Genomic DNA, 13589 nt, shown 5'->3' with positions numbered 1-13589 from the left:
CCAGGAACTCTGGGCTTCCTTTTCTTTCCCTGATGAAAGAAAGTTGCAAAAGCTTTAATTTCGCTGTGTAAATGCAAACTTGATTTGCACTGAAGTACAGGCAACTATGTTAAAAGAGATAGATTACAAAATCTATCTATTTAACTGATGTAAAGATTTCGTTGTAAGATTTTATAAAAAGAATTAGCTTAATTTTGGAAGTTTTCACATTCTCTAGTGAGCTGTCCTTCATGTGATTGAAATCTACTGTGCATATGCATTTTCCTATTAAACCAAAAGCCACGAAGTTTGATTCCAATAACAGACCTCTGCAGAAGAGTGGCCAAGACAGAAGTAAGATATTTATGTGCCTCTGTTATATACTGTGGTGGGTTTTTTTTTTGTTTTTTGTTTTTTAATATTAGCAACTTTCTACTTTGTGTTACTTTGAGACTTTGAGTTCTAAAATTCAAATGTGCCTCAATTCCCAAATTTAAAAACATGCTACCAAAAATAAAATGAGAAGCATTGCTTGAAGTTTATCCTATGAATTTACATCTGATTTTTTTATGCAATATTTTTCTTTCAGTTGTAAAACATTTTTTTTCTTTGTAGCTCATACATAGAGACAGCTTATTCTGAAAACAATTAGGACCCTAGTGACTGTTATAATGCAATTTGAGAGGTTATACACTTGTTACATTTTTTTACTGTTACCTAAATTACTATTTGACTTTTACTATAGATGTACTATGTTAAGAATGGGGAGACAAGCCGGGCTCGGTGGCTCAGCCTGTAATCCCGCGCCTTTGGGAGGCTGAGGTGAGTGAATTGCCTGAGCCTGCGGGTTTGAGACCCGCCTGGGCAGGCGAGACCTCTGTTTACAATAAATAAAAAAATCAGCCGGGCGTGGTAGCGCGCGCCTGTAATTCTGGCTACTCGGAAAGCTGAGGAGGAAAGATCGCCGGAGCCCAGCAGATCAAGGCTGCGGTGGCTGGGAGCGGCCACTGTACTCCAGTCTGGGCGACAGAGTGAGACTCCAACTCAAAAAAAAAAAAAAAAAAAGAATGGGGAGACAGCCCATAGAAGGAGAATAAATATTTGCCAACTGTATGTCTGACAAAGGCCTAACACCCAGGATCTACAAGGAACTCAGACGTGCTAAAAGGAAGAAAAACAAACAGCCCCGTTAAAAAGTGGGCAAAAGACATGAATAGACACTTCTCTAAAGAAGATATACGAGCAGCCAACACATGCATGAAAAAGTGTTCAGTCTCACTCATCATCAGAGAAATGCAAATCAAAACCACAATGAGATACCACCTAACCCCAGTAAGAATGGCCATCATTAATAAAACAAACAACAACAGATGCTGGTGAGGATGTGGAGAAAAGGAAATGCTTGTATACTGCTGGTGGAAACTGGAGGTTGCAAGCTAATGTAACCTCTTTGGAAAACAGTGTGGCAATTTCTAAAAGAACTAGAATTTGTAGAATTTGACCTTCCATATGACCCAGCAGTCCCCCCACTGGGAATACACCTGGAGGAACTAAAATCCTTCTACCTGCACATGCATGTTTATTGCATCACTGCTCACAGTAGCAAAAACATGGAACCAACTGTGCTGCCTATCAAAACTGAACTGGATAAAAAATAAAATGTGGTACATATACACAATGGAATATTATGCAGCCATAAAAGAAAACAAACATATGAACTTAACAGCAACTTGGCTGAGTGTGGTGGCTAAACCTGTAATCCCGGCACTTTGGGAGGCTGAGGTGAGAGGATTGCCTGAGCCCACAGGGTTGAGTACAGCCTGGGCAACTTAATGAGACCTCATCTCTACAATTAAAAAAAATATATATAGCTGGGCGTGGTAGCATGGGCCTGTAGTTCTGGCTACTTGGAAGACTGAGGCAGAAGGATCGCCTGAGCCCAGTGGGTCAATACTGGGGTGGCCATGAGCATGCCACTGCACTCCAACCTGGGTGACGAAGTGAGACTCCAACTCAAAAAAACAAAAACAAAACCAGCAACTTGGATGGATTCAGAGTCTATAATACTCAATGATCTATCACAGAAACAAAGAACCGAGTACCATATGTACGCAATCATAAGTGGACCCTGAACATTTACCATAATACTGTAAGACAGGTCATGGTTATAGTGGGCTTCTGCCAGGGTGGGGGTGGGGATCACAACATCAGTAAGGGTCCTGATCTTAAATCAGGCAAAGTGGGGACCAACAGGAGGCCCAAACTTTACCTGTATGATGTCCTCTTGTGTACCTGTTCCTGAATTGTACACCACCATCTTTAAAATAATACACACACACACCCACACATACACACACATACACACACACACACACACACATACACACACACACACACGCACGCACACATAGTTACTTAGTAAATATTTTTTTTATTTTAAAATATTTAGTTTTATTTCAGTAGCTTTAAGGACTACAAGTGATATTTGGTTACCTGAATGTGTTGTGTCATGGTGAAGGAGACTGGGCTTTATGTGTACCTTCCCCACCACCTGTACACTTTGTACCGAAGGTGATTTTTCATCCCTACCCCCCCTTCTCATCCTTCCCCTTCTGAGTCTCAGATCCTTGTTTTAGGTCCCACTTAGAAGTGAGAACATGCAGTGTTTGCTTTTCCATTTCTGCATTACTTCACTCAGGATTATGATCTTTAGTTCCATCCAAGTGCTGCAGAAGACATTATTTCATTCTTTTTATTAATGACTGGATAGTATTCCATGATGTATATATATATATACCACATTTTCATTATCTACTTATCAGTTGGTGGACATTTAGATAGACTCCATATCTATGCAATAGTGAATTGTGCTGTGATAAGCATACAAGTACAAGTTTTTTTTTTCTTGGTATAATAACCTCTGTTCCTTTAGATAGGTACCAAGTAGGGGGAGTACTGGATCAAATGGTAGATCTACTTTTTAGTTATTTGAGAAATTTCCACACCAGTTTCCATAGACGTTGTACTAATTTCCATTCCCACCAATAGTGTATCCATGTTGCTCTTTCACTGCATCTACACCAACATCTACTGTTTTTTTGATTTTTTTAATGTCATTTGCCCACTTTTTAATGGAGTTAATTTGCTTTTTTTCTTGCTGATTTGTTTGAGTTCTCTGTAGATTCTGGATATTAGTCCTTTGTCAGAGATGTAGTTTGCAAATATTTTCTTCCATTCTGTTTACTCTGTTGGTTTTTCTTTTGCTATGCAAAAGCTTTTTAGTTTAATTAAATCCGTTTGTTTATTTTTGTTTTAGTTGCATTCAGGGTCTTAGACATAAATTATTTGCTTAAGCCCATATCCAGAAGAGTTTTTCCTAGGTTTTCTTCTAGGATTTTTAGGGTGTCAGGTCTGACATTTAAGTCTTTATAATCCATCTTGAGCTAATTTTTGTATATGGCAAGAGATATAGGGATCAAGTTTTATTTTTCTGCATGTAGTGCTCCAATTTTCCCAGCACCATTTGTTGAGTAGGGTGTCCTTATTCCAGTGTATATTTTTGCTTGCTTTGTTAAATATCAGTTGGCTTTAGGTGTTTGGGTTTATTTCTGAATTCTCTATTTGTTCCATTGGGCCACGTGTCTGCTGTGTACTAGTACCATGTTGTTTTGGTTACTGCAGCCTTGTAGTATAATTTGAGATGGGTAATGTGATGTCTCCAGCCTTGTGCTTTTTTCTTAGGATTGCTTTTTCTATTCTTGCTCTTTTTGGTTCCATATGAATTTTAGGATTTAAAAAAAATCTTGTGAAAAATGACATTAGTAATTTGGTGGGGATTACATTAAATCTGTAGATTACTTTGAGTAATATGGCCATTTTTACAATGTTGATTCTTCCAGTTGATGAGTATGGACGTTTTTCCATTCATGTCTTGTACAATTTCATTCATCAGGTGTTTTGTAGCACTCCTTATAGAGAACTTTCTCTTCCTTGGTTATTCTTAGGTATCGTAACTTTTTGGCTGCTATTGTAAATGGAATTGAATTCTCAATTCATTTTCAAGTTGGTTACTATTGATGTTCAAGGTTGACAATTAAGTTCATGAACTTGTCACCATACACTTACATTAGCAGCACTGTACAAACAGCTCAGTAAGTTTTTATAACCTTGGTGTATCAGTGTCTCACAGCTGTTTTCATGTTGACATGTGGCGGTGTCTTGCTGAGTTGTGTTCATTATGGTTGTTGCATGTTTTTGTGTGCCTTTGTGAGAAAGTCAGAGCTTGAATTAGAGCAGTGAACAAACATTAAATTCTTGTTAAACTTGGCAAGAGTGGAAGTGAAATCAGGGACATGTTAGGCCAAGTTTATGGGGATAATGCCATGAAGAAAATGGCAGTGTACAAGGGGATCACACGTATTTCTGAGGGGAGAGATAGTGTCACTGATGAAGAGAAGTTAGCATGGCCAGTAGCAAGCAGAACTGATGAAAACACTGCAAAAATTCATCAAATTGTGTGTCACAATTGTTGGCAGGCTGCGAGAAGCATCACAGACCAAATAAACATGGATAGAGAAACAGGAAAATCTCATCTGAAAATCTTGGCCATTATGCTGACATTCAGGACATCAAGGGTAATACAACGACAGGTTTGATGGCCATTTCAAAAGGCGAGTTTAAAAACTGATTTGACAGATAGACTAGGTGCTGACATTGGTGCATAGCTTCCCAAGGGGAGTACTTCAGAGGTGACTGTAGAGATATTCAACAGTGAGGTATGTAACACTTTTTTTAGGATGAATTCACTAACTTAATTGTCAGACATTCCTTGTATATTTGTGCTGCTGGTACGTATGTGTTGATTTTGTATCCTGAGACTTTGCTGAATTTGTTTATAAAGTTTAGGAGTCTTTTGAAGGGGTCTTTAGGATTCTCTAGGTATAGAATCATATGCTGACATGCAGAGACATTTTGATTTCTTCTTCTCCAATTTCGGTGCTCTTATTTCTTTCTCTTGCCTAATTGCTCTAGCTAGGACTTCCAGTACTATGTTAGATAGGAGTGGTGAAAGTGGGCATTCTTGTCTTGTTCCAGTTCTGTGAAGGAATATGTTTAACTATTTCCCATTCAGGATGACATTGGTTGTGTGTTTATCTTATTTATATGGCTTCCATTATTTTGAGGAAATTTGCTTCTATGCTTATTTTGCTGAGAGTTTTTATCATGAAGCCATGCTGGATTTTATCAAATATGTTTTCTGCATCTGTTGAAATGATCATATGATTTTTGCTTTTAACCTCGTTTATGTCATAGGTCATGTTTATTGGCTTGCATATGTTAAGCCATCTTTGCCTCCCTGGGATAAAACCCACTTGATTATGTTGGATTGTTATTATTATTTTTTAGTTCTGTTTAATTTGGTTTGCTAGTATTTTGTTGAGGATTTTGTGTTTTTATATTCATCAAGGATATTGGTCTGTAGTTTTCTTTTCTTGGTTGTGTCTTTTCCTGGCTTTGGTGTTAGGATGATATTGGCTTCGTAGAATGAGTTAGGAAGAATTGTCTCCTTTTCAGTCTTTTGGAATAGCTTAAGTAAAATTGGTACTAGTTCTTTGAAAGTCTGGTAAAATTCAACTATGAGTTCATCAGATTCTGGTCTTTGCTGTTGTTGTTGCTCTTGGGAGACATTACTGATTCAGTCTTGCTGCTTGTTATTGGTCTTTTCAGGGTTTCTATTTCTTCCTTATTCAAGGTTGGTTATATGTTTTCAATCATTTATCCATTTCATGTAGATTGTCTAGTTTGTTGGTGTGGAGCTGTTCATTATAATCTTGGATGATCTTTTGTATTTCTGTAGTATCTGTTGTAATGTCTACATTTTCAATTGTGATTGGCCTAATTTGAATTTTCTCTCTTCTTTTTTAAATTACTCTGGCTAGTGGTCTATCAATTTTGTTTATCTTTTCAGAGAAGTAACTTTTTGTTTTTGAGCCTATGTATTGTTTGGTTTCAGTTTCATTTAGTTTTGCTCTGGTCTTCATTACTTCTATTACTACTTTGAGGTTTTTTTTGGTGTGTGTTTTTCTAATTCCTTGAGGTGTGATGTTAAGTTGTCAATATGTGATCTTTCAGTCTTTTTAATGTAGGCCTCAAGCACTATAAATTTTCCTTTGAGCACAGCTTTTTGGCTGTGGCCCAGAGGTCTTGATAACTTGTGTCATTGTTGTCATTTATTTCAAGGAATTTTTAAATGGCCTTCTTGATTTCATTGGTGACCCAAAGATCATTCGGGAACAGATTGTTTAATTTCCATGTACTGTTTGGTTTGAGACTACTTCTTTAGTTAATTTCTAGTTTTATTCCACTGTGGTGTGAGAAAGTGCTTGATATGATTTTAGTTTTTTTGAATTTATTGAGACCTGATTTGTGGCCTACTGTATGGTCTGTTTTGGAGAATATTCCATGTTGTTGGAAAAATGAGAAAAATGTAGTTTTGGTGTAGAATGTTCTATAGATGTCTGTTAGTTCTATTTACTCTCTGGTCCAGTTTAGTGCCAATGCTTCTTTGTTGACTTTCTGCCCTAATGACAGTCTATTGCTGTCAGTGGAGTGTTAAGTCTTCCACTGTTGTTGTATTGCTGTCTGTCTCTTTTCTTAGGTCCAGTAGGATTTGTTTTATAAAGCTGGGAGCTCTGGTGTTGGGTGCATATATATTTAAAATTGTTCTATCTTCTAGCTGATCCCTTTGTCATTATATAATAACCTTCTTTGTCTGTTTTCACTGTTGTTAATTTAAAACCCATTTTATCTGATATGAGAATGGCTACTCATACTCGTTTTTGGTTTACATTTATGTGGAATGTTTTTCTTCCCCTCAATAAAGAACCTTTTCAAAGTTTGCAGAATTGTTTGTCAGTTTGCCAAGTTGACCTACAATGTTTATGTTCATTGTGTCTATCTTGTTTGAGAGTCAAAGAGATTTTTACAAACATGTAATTATGTAGTTCAACTAGATTCAATCCAGCAGGTATTTTACTTTTTTATTTTTCTAATGAGATGTAGTGATTAAATTGGAAGTGCTGAATTACAGTGTGAGAAAAATGACTGGTAGAACGCTGTCATTAACTGTCTTTGTTTTCCATGTAGTGACTTAAAGAGAGTTTCGTTTTCTTTATCTTCTTATTGGGAAAGATGGAGGTGAAAACAAGCATCTTAGGAGTCAATCTCATGTGAATTACTGACATCCCTCTGCTGTTGAATCATAGTTTGGTCTATCGTTAAACTGCAAAGTTTTTGATTTATGTCTCTTTTCTTTTGGGGGATCTTATTGCCTTTGTTCACGTTCGTTGGGCGTTAGGCACATTATGACTTTAGACAGTTTTTGTGAAAATTATGCTGTTGAAGCAGGAGCAATGGATTTAACAACCAAGCTCTCTCACTTACTCTAGATACATTATTCTGGAATAGGCTAAAATTTGACGAGTGCAAAACAAGTAATTCATTAAAATTTTTGTGGTTCTTCTGTGTTTGCTAGCCTTTAATTGCATAAAGAATATCTGAATGTGTGTTTATGTGACATTAAAAATTCTTGTCAGCAGCCTCCCCCATTCTCTCTCTTTTGCCCATAGTAATTATCGCTAATAGGCTAATTTATGTTATACCTTTCCTTGGCTGTTACATGAATATTTCTGTAGACAGAGGGGAATATCGTTTACTTAGCTGTTGCCTTTGTTTGTTGAGACTATGAGGTGTTTTCTTTGTACTTGACTGAGTTAGGGTATCTATCCTTTGCATTTCTTTTTTCTTTTGTTTCTCTAACATTCTGTTTGTCATTGGGTTTTTGTTGTGTCCGGGTGGAGTCTTTTTCTTACTGGGTGAACATAGAGTCTGGAAATATGTTGCCGCGATTGGTGTTAGGCCCGGCTTATGATTTTCTGTGCCTTCAAATAGTGATTTTACATTTACAAAAACAATTTATCTATGTTAGATGCTTTTCCGGCTTGTTCTCTGTGTGGGTTCATTCCAGTAATGTTAAAGGGTAGTATTTTTGTGCTGCCTTGTTATCTGTATTATACTTTCTGTATTGATATCCTTGATCTGCTGTTTATTTAGAATGTTCTGTTGACTTCCTGCTGTGAGTGATGTACAACATTAGCATATTGCCGGTTTTTAATTCTTTCCTCCTGCCTTTCTCATCTTCCACCATTTTTTCTTAGTGTTTTCTTTACACAGCAGTCTCCCCCTTGTCACTGGGGAATATGCTCCAGGACCCTCAGTGGGTGTCTGAAACTACGGAGAGCATGAGTCCTAGGTATATACTGTGTTTTTTCCTGTACATACAAACCTGTGATAAAGTTTAATTTGTGAGTGAGGCACAGTATGAGATTAACAACAGTAACTAATAATGAAGTCGAACCGTTATAACAGTGTTCTGTAATACAAGTCAGGTGAATGTAGTGTCTCTCTAGCCCTTCTTGTGCTGAGCAGGGGTGGGGCAGGACAGTCTGAGATTTTGTCCTGTCAACTCAGAGTCACCGTTTAAAACCTGTATGTTGCTTATTTTTGGACTTCTCCATGTAATAGTTTAGACTGCAGTCGGCTGGGGGTAACTGAGACTTTGGAAAGCAAAGCTGTGGATGAGGGAGGACTTCTGCCATTGTAGTTACTCATCCTTCTATTACTTGGTTTGCCGGTTTTGAGTTATGTCTCTATCCACCCTTGCCCGTAAAGGATCAGGAAATCACCTGCTTTTATATCACTTGGGTGAAATGATTAAAGGAATAGCTTTGTTGAGTTATAATGACCTAAAATTAATTGCTCGTATCAGAGTATACAGTGTGGTGACTTTTGACTTAGTAAAACATCATCAAATTAAGGTTATGAACAAATTGTTGCCTCCCTATCAGCCCCACCCATCCTTGGGCAATTACTGAACGTGATTTCCATCACTATAGTGTAATTTCCATATTTTGGAATTTTATATAAATGGAACACACTATGTGCTAATTTTTATATGTGTTTCACTAGTGTCATTCTTTTTGGGTTCCTCGATCTTGCAGTGTGTATCACTGGTTATTTCCTTTTTATTTGTGTTCAATCCATGTGTGGATGTGCCCCTGGTGGGTTAGGTATGTCCAGTATGGGTCAGGTCCACGTGAAGCCCTTGCAGGTACTTTTGTGGGTCTTCCATTGACGTCATGCAGGGGCTCTTGCTCTTCCCACCAGGAGGATGATGGCACAGTGGGTCAGTTTTCTTAGGTGTCCAGAGCTCCTCAACCTTCACTGATGACTGGGCATCTTGTGAGGAAGTAGGTCTGGCTTAGCAGGCCTGGGTGGGCCTGGAGGGTACCTTCATACTGTTGGGGAGCTTCTGCTAGACCGCCCACCACACAGAGTGGCAGGCTGGGAGCTGAGTGTCCTGATGCCAGGCTGTGAAGACGTGTGCACCTCTCTCCTGCCTGTTGAGTAGCTCCTGCTGGGGGTGTCAGCTTGTCTTCTGATCAGAGATGGAAGACCATGAGTTTGCCGTGTCAAGCTAAGAGCTTTGTTACCTGCGATCAGCAGTCGATGGTGGAGACACTGCGGTTCTGTCCATACCTGCTGCTTCAGATGAGGATGCTAAGTTGGAAGTGTGTGGGGACGACCCACTGGCCTCTCCAAGTCTTCTCTGGGAGGCTTTGGTTGGGAATTTGGGTAGGACGGAGACATTCTGGGGCTGACCCTCCCCCTGTCTTGCACAGCCCCTACAGTCATGTCCTGGGCACTGTGCCACGCTGTGGGTTTGGGGGTCCCCAGAGAAAACTCAAGGCAGCACTCTGTCACAGTGCCCTATGTGGTATGTGCACCCAGTGCTCAAAGTCCCAGTGGACTTGGTAAGCTGTGCCTTTGCCGTGGGTCTCCACGTGAGAGGTGCACATCCAGCGTGCCATCAGCTTCCAGTGGCGTCTCAGCACTTCTTTCCCAGACACGGGGTCCAGGTCTTTGGAGAGGAATGGAAGGGCGGCTCACAGCCTGGGTGAGACGTAGGGAGACGCAGTGAGACGAAGAGCAGGGCCGAAGCCACATCCGCCGTGCACACTGCAGCAGGCCTGAAGGTCACTCGGCTCCCTGCGCCGAGCGAGTCCTCCTCCATGAGATGGGACTCATTTTAGAGACCTCCATACGTCTCGCAGAATGATGGCCATGCACAGCAGGGATTTAATGTGCGAGATACGTAGGTGTGTGTACGGAAGGGTAGCATGGCACGTGGGGACCTGACTGCTTAGGACAATGAAGCTTCTTGTCCCAGTCTCACGGTGGTCCCTGGGCTGAGCTTAAGCCAAGGTTGGACATCTGAAGTGCCCACACTTGGGTCCTGTGGCTGCCCTGAAAGCGCTCCCCGGGGTACTTGGTGAAGCCAGACTGGATTTAGAGCCTTGCCGGTCTACTAATGGTCCACTAATGTGCCAGTCATAGTGTTGGCGTCTCATGGTTCTTGGTTGTCCCGGACCAGACCCAGGGCTTAGTCTCCTGTGCTGCGGCTTGCTTGGCGAGACCTGCAGGGAAGTAGCGTAAATGCTTCTGTGTGGTTGTGTTGTGACCCTCAGTTAGAGTGTAGCATGGGGGCTTCTTAGCTGCAGAACCGCTGGGTAGGGAAGCAACAGACATTCTCTTCTGATGGACTGAGGAGGTCACCGTGTGTTTTGCATCCCATCAGGTTGGGTATAATTACTCCATCGGGTGGTCTTAAAGAGGCCAAAGGAAACCAAGTCTGGAGTGGTGTCATGGGGACGCATTGCTGAGTGTTCCCAGATGCGCTTCTATACAGCTTTAGGCGCAGCCATACTTCGCACTGCTCGGATGAAGTGTACATACCGCAGGATTGTCCCCAAGTCGCCCTGGAGCGCACTGCGTGGGGAGGGGCTGATTCGGCTCCATGTGGCCCACCTTCCTTTGGTTTCAGTTCAGGAGGGGGGGCCGACTGTTTTGTTCTGCTTCTAGCATTTTTCTCATTTTCTAGTAAAGAAGGGAGTGCATTTTCTTTTTCGAGTGACTCACAGAGCCTGACATGCCCTGCGGGGTACGTGTGGGAATGTGTGGAGGGAGGGGTGTGCTGCCTTCCTCGGCTGGTGCTGGGTGTTGTGACCCCTTCTGTAGGAATGCTTCTGCCAATCGTCTGTTCATCTGATGCTGTTCATTTGCTAGCCTGTAGAATCTTTCCACATTGTGGCATTTTCACCTGGTGCCAGAATCTGGGCACTCTTCCCTTGGCTTCTGGACCTGCTCCTTTTGCGGTGGTTCCTGCGCTGGCCCCAGGAGCCTGAGGTCTCTGCTTAGCACCTTTGTGGTTTCTTCAAAATCGTGATGCAAATAGGAGACTCTACATTAAGATGGAGGTCAAGTTTTAGCCAAAATTAGGAGTAATTGGAAATTCAATGTACTTTTCAGTTAACTTTGATTTTAATCCTATTCTTGAAAGATTTCAGTTATTCAGATTTCCAGCAGACTACATGGCCTTTCTGTTGAAGCATTTGATGTCAGGAACACTATTCTTCAAGCGACACCAAATTTAAAAGTCCTGTGTCTGACAGGGCATTTTTCCCTAGTGATTGGATTGTTTCTATGTTTGAAGAAGCTCACAGACAACCTGCGTCGTGAGCCGGATCTATGGGAGAGCTGGGAGCAGAGCTCTTGGACCTTCCCAGGTTCTCGGCCGTTGACTTTGGTTATCCTGGGCTGCTGCGGTCCCTGCAGACTGAAGTGAGCCCTTCCTCTTAAAATAGCAGACTGTTTAATTGTTTCCTTTAATTATACTTTCAGGAGCATTTCAAAGGATTATTATCCTCTTTGTCATACCTGGCGCATTTCCTGGTGCGAAACTCAAAATAGGATCTGATTCTGCTGGTTGCGTAACACCCTGAGTCATGGTTTCTTCCGGTGTGTCGGCCGTGGCTTACTGGATTTGCAGCCTCCAGCTCAGGCATCCCATGTATCCATGGTATACAGCTGCCATTTGAAGTTCCTTCAGGGCTTTCACAGGGATCCTCTGCCTTTCCAAAGGAGTGTTTTGTTGAGTTTCCTCTAAGGTTTTTAAGTGCTCCCAAGTAGAACAAATACCAGATGTAAAAAATCCCTAGCATATCAGCTAACTGTGAAACTAGCATGTGCTTATTTATTAGCACATTTTTGCACTGCATATTTTCCTGAAAAAAAAATTAGCAAGACAAACATCTTCTAGGGAGAAATTAGGATGATGAATAGCTTTGGGATTTTTAATATTGTACAATGGTTGATATTTAATTACTCATTGAATACTAACTAAGCTGTTCTACCTACTATATTAGTAGGAAAAATTTTACAGATAGCTTTCTAACGCTAATTCGTGTTAATTAATATCTGAAAGTACTAAGTAGTTAACCAATTAAATGACTCGAGAATATTGGTATCCTATTCTTCTTGCTCTTTTTGTACAACTACTCCAAACTTCTTGTCATCTTGTGTTATCTATTCCTTGTACTTTGTGAGGCCTGTAGTGCCAGGGACTTCTGCCCTTCCAGCCACAACTCTGGTCTGCAAGCCCTGTCCTCCCTCTGCAGCGCCACTCTCTGTCTGCAGGCCCCGCCTCCTGTCTGCAGGCCCCGCCTTCCATCTGCAAGCCCCACATCTCATCTGCAAGCCCCACCTTCTGTCTGCAGGCCTCAACTCCCATCTTCAGGCCCCTCCTCCTGTCTGCCGTCTTGCCCTCTGCTGTGTCTGTTGGCACCCAGACTCTCCTTTTTCTGTGACAACACAAGCCCTGGCATTTTTTGGTTTCTCAAAGAAATACATATTTTTATCCCCTTGAGAAACTAATTTCTGAAGTTATTAACTATCAAATTTTAAAATAATTTTATTCCAAAAAGCACAAACATTTGTTGCATTCTCTGATGTCAGAATTAAGAAAACCTGAGCACGAGCTGATTGTCTTAGGTCAGCACATTCACCCTGGGTTCATGTCTCAGTCCTGCCTCTCTTCATGTAAAAGTGCCATGGTGCCTGGAGTCTTTGCACTGAGCTGCATCCCTGCCGTTTGATCTTATTGATGGAACAAGTTTGGTTTTTATAGTACCTCTCAGGATGGGGGATGTGTTTGTTAAATCAGTTCCATTTCAGCGCTTTTTTGTGCATTGGGTGTTTTTGTTTTGCATTTCTAAAGAAAGAACACTTTTTAGTTTTGGTTAAGTATGGTATTTTGGTATAATGACGGTTTAATGTCAATTTAAGTGTAATGTCTGGGAAGTGTGGTGTTTAAGTATAATGTTTATTTGAGAATATTAACTGATCAGAATACAGAACTGAACCCTCATCAGCTCTGAGGAGGCAGGTTCTCATGTTGCAGCACAGAGCACATTGCAGGCCACCAGGAGTCAGAATCTTCTGCGTCTTTCTGTTGGCTTCAGGGTGTGCATCGCTCTTACGATTGACATAGTCTTTTCTGCGAGTCTGCATTTTCGGTGCGCAATTGGATGGGAAGGAAAGTTTCTTTTCCTGCATACATCCCATCAGTTTGCTTCCACTTCCGGGGACACATCTGAGGATATGAGAGGGGGCTGCTTGCAGGGACTGGGATTTCCTGAGACTGAAACTCCGTT

The 13589-nt window shown here is 41.0% G+C and overlaps 1 protein-coding gene across 1 annotated transcript in view; it reads left to right on the top strand.

Annotated features, from left to right (window-relative positions):
• Positions 1-13589, top strand: part of AUH (AU RNA binding methylglutaconyl-CoA hydratase) — a 122703-nt gene that overhangs the window by 41821 nt on the left and 67293 nt on the right. The gene's annotated exons all lie outside the window — the stretch shown is intronic.

The sequence above is a fragment of the Carlito syrichta genome, unplaced genomic scaffold (genome assembly GCF_000164805.1).
Source record: "Carlito syrichta isolate Samal-C Ts95f unplaced genomic scaffold, Tarsius_syrichta-2.0.1 Scaffold303796, whole genome shotgun sequence".
Taxonomy (NCBI): Eukaryota; Metazoa; Chordata; class Mammalia; order Primates; family Tarsiidae; genus Carlito; species Carlito syrichta.
This window is presented reverse-complemented; position numbering and strand designations above follow the sequence as displayed.